Consider the following 4268-nt stretch of genomic DNA (forward strand, 5'->3'; position numbering starts at 1 on the left):
TTAGGGAATATTTGCCAGAAAAAATATAAATAAAATTTTCAATGAATTTTATTTATTTATAAGGGATTATACATTTTTTTAAAAAAATTATGTGAAAATATAATATTTTGTAGTACAAAATCATGATTTTTAATTAATTTTAAACCCTATACGTATCTATTATAAAATTGAAAATAATGAACAACTAATACTTAGGAATATTTGCAGAAAAAATATAAATAAAATTTCAAATGAATTTATTTTATTTATAAGGATTATACATTTTTTTTTAAAAATTATGTGAAATTATTTTGCTTTTCACTCAATCACCTTACGTTAAATTTTAACTTTTATAGGGTTCGAAACGCACAAAACACAAGCTACAAAATTTGAATTAAAAACTAAAAGGGAAAAAGAAATGTTTACAAATCAGAGGAAGATGTACGAACTCTCAATTAAAGATCCCAGATATAAGTACACCAAAAACAATATTTTTAAAAACAAAAGTAATGATGTGAAAATTGTGGCAACGACAAACTTAGAAATCGGTCTAGAAATTAAAACCTTATGCGGTCAGACCGCAACCATCAAACCTGAAGACATTAATGTATGTTTTGCTTAACTAAAACTACTACTAACAACATATTTATGTTTTGATTCAAATTTTTTAAATTTAATTTTTTTGTCTTACAGGAAGGTATTAATGACTTTTCTATTATGAGATCCTTAAGAAACGGTAGGGACTTGTTGTTTCTAGGGCCTGCTGCATACGTCAATCACGATTGCTCCCCGAATACAAAATGGTCCACTTCGGGGAGAATCGACGTGGTATGCAAAAACCACTAAACTAATAACTCGTGGTGAAGAAATTACAGCAGACTATGGCGAAGATTTCTTCGGTAATAAAAATGAAAATTGCGAGTGTGAAAGCTGTAAAAAAAAAGGTGATAATTTATTACCATATACCTAAATGTCATGTTTTTTATTTTAAAATTTCAGGAATTTATAACAGTTTCATAATATAATTTAATTTAATTTAATTTTTAACTTTTAGTGGTAAATACAGATGTCGTCGACGCAGAACAACAAACGCCCAATTGCATAGATGATGCCAATGAAACAACTCATACAGGTATAACATTTATAATATAATTTAATATAAAGAGTTAATCGCTAAATGTCATGTTTTTTATTTTAAAATTTCAGGAATTTATAACAGTTTCATAATATAATTTAATTTAATTTAATTTTTAACTTTTAGTGGTAAATACAGATGTTGTCGACGCCGAACAACCGCCCAATTGCATAGATGATGCCAATGAAGAATATTATTCATCCCGTTGTGTTTCAAAAAAGAAAAAAAGTATTTATATTTTATTTAATGAGTAGATCATTACAATTATTTTTATCTTTATTCTTAAATTTTAGTTTTAAATTATGAATACTCGAGTAATGAAGAATCTACCAATGCTGCTTCATCAAGTTCTAGTTGTTCTTCAAATGGTAAGCTGATAATTTCCTTAAATTAGAATGTATATAATTATTATGAATTATGTTTTTTTTCTATTTTACAGATACACCGATTATATATCAGTGTACATATCCAGGATGTTGTAGAACTTTTCAAAAGCAAGTGTGGTGCAACAAGCACTTAGCGACTCACTCCACAAATCATATTTGTCCAACCTGTAATAAGGTTCTTTCGAGTAAAAGTACTTTAAATCGGCACTTACAAATTCATGTTGATAAAAGAAAAACATTTAAATGTACTTCCTGCGAGCATAGTTTCTTTTTTCAATCTGACCTTAAGTATCACGAAAAAACGGTTCATAGTGAAGGAAATTTATTTAGATGCACAGATTGCAAAAAACAATACTCGACCCAAAAATTATTAAAAAACCATCATCAACACGTTCATCTAAAATTAAACAAATATCGATGCACAGAATGTGGATTAGCTTTCGGAATGTCTATAGCATTACATCGGCATAAAAAAAAGGTAATTTAATAACACTTGCAAGTAACAAAATATAACATTTATATAAATTATTTTATATAATAATTTCTGTTTCAGAAACACAATAATGTTACGGAGACTATTTGAGAGGAGAAGAAATTACAGCATATTACCTTAAGTATCACGAAAAAACGGTTCATAGTGAAGGAAATTTATTTAGATGCACAGATTGCGAAAAACAATACTCGACCCAAAAATTATTAAAAAACCATCATCAACACGTTCATCTAAAATTAAACAAATATCGATGCACAGAATGTGGATTAGCTTTCGGAATGTCTATAGCATTACATCGGCATAAAAAAAAGGTAATTTATTAACACTTGCAAGTAACAAAATATAACATTTATATAAATTATTTTGTATAATAATTTCTGTTTCAGAAACACAATAATGTTACGGAGACTATTTGAGAGGAGAAGAAATTACAGCATATTACAGGAATGATTTTTTGTTGATAAAAGAAAAACATTTAAATGTACTTCCTGCGAGCATAGTTTCTTTTTTCAATCTGACCTTAAGTATCACGAAAAAACGGCTCAAAGTGAAGGAAATTTATTTAGATGCACAGATTGCGAAAAACAATACTCGACCCAAAAATTATTAAAAAACCATCATCAACACGTTCATCATAACGCTTCAAAAAAAAAATATTATATTGTTCTATTCAAACATTATTATTATTGTTTTTAAATTTACTACTTTAATAAGAAAAAAAGTTTGGTATAATACTGCAGTGCTAACCTCAAAATAACAACTTGTTATGTAATTTTAGCAACATTTCAATATTTGGAGATACCCTTTTGAGGTTTAAGGCAGCAGAATATGTAGCTTACCTTTATATAGTTTCGGAGACAATATATTAAAGCTTCACAAGTTTCAATCACAATTTTTCCAATGGATTGAGGAGATATCGCACTGATAAATTTCAGGTCCTCGAATGTGTTTCCGGTAGCCAAATAACGTAGTGTAACAGACAGTCTTTGACTTGCTGGTATAGCTTCTCGCATTGACGTATTTTGTTTTTTAATAAATGGATTCACCAAATTTAAAATTTCATCGTAACATTCATCATCCATTCTTAAAAAATTTTTGAAATCATTTTTTTCAAAATTACGCAACTCTGTAAATAGCTTCTCGTGAGTATATTGTTGTCTATTTTTCAACCACTCTTTTGTCCAGGTTCTTCGTGGTTTTTTTTTCATCAAGTGACAAGGCAAGAGCAATAGCAATTATCGCGTTCTCTTCGCTAGACATTTTGACCGAAACTGACCAATATATTCAATGAAATATTGAGCAATAATATTGATCGTGTGAATGCAAAAGAAATTGAAACATTTATTGAAATATTTATTGATTTAAATATTGAGCAATAATATTGATCGTGTATGGGCCGCTTAATGCACGTTCACTCAGTATTGTACGTTCATCGATAACACTTATAACTTTTAACATAATACTTTGAAAGATTTTTCTTTTTTTCTTCTTTAAAATGTTAAACAATAGTGAAAAAGTTGATATGATTTTAATTTATGGTGAGTGTAATAAACATTGTCGGGAGGCTGCAAGGGTTTATGCAAATCGATATCCCGAAAGATATCATCCACCGCATAATTTTTTTTTAAGATTAGTTAATAATTTACGAACTTACGGGACTTTTTAGATAAGAGATGCACAGAGACAACCACTACGCAATATGGAACAAAATGATGATCAGAAAAATGAAATAATTGCGTACATTCAATTAAATCCTCACTCATCTTTAAGACATGTTGCTAGAGAATTTGGCTTTTCAAAAACAAAGGTACACAAAATATTCAAAAAATACAAGTTACATCCTTATAGGGCTGATCTAGTTCAGCATTTACGCCAAGGTGATAACGAACGTAGATTAACATTTATTGCATGGATAACAACAGAAATTAATAACGACCCATTATTTTTAAATTACATTTTGTGGACCGATGAATCAAAGTTTACCAATAATGGCGTTTTAAATAAGCAGAATAACCGTTATTGGTCAAACGGAAATCCACATTGGGCAGTTGATACAAATTATCAAACAGTATGGGGCACAAATGTGTGGTGCGGATTATTAGGAGGAAATTTAATAGGTCCACATTTTTATGACGGTACTCTTAATGGAAGACGTTATTCAGATTTCTTAACTTTGCTACCGATGATGTTGGAAGATGTCCCTTTATTACTTCGTCAAAACTTATTTTTTCAACAGGATGGGAGCACCCGCTCATAATGCCATTATTGTAAGACA

This window comes from Acyrthosiphon pisum, unplaced genomic scaffold (assembly GCF_005508785.2).
Source record: "Acyrthosiphon pisum isolate AL4f unplaced genomic scaffold, pea_aphid_22Mar2018_4r6ur Scaffold_32;HRSCAF=206, whole genome shotgun sequence".
Classification (NCBI taxonomy): domain Eukaryota; kingdom Metazoa; phylum Arthropoda; class Insecta; order Hemiptera; family Aphididae; genus Acyrthosiphon; species Acyrthosiphon pisum.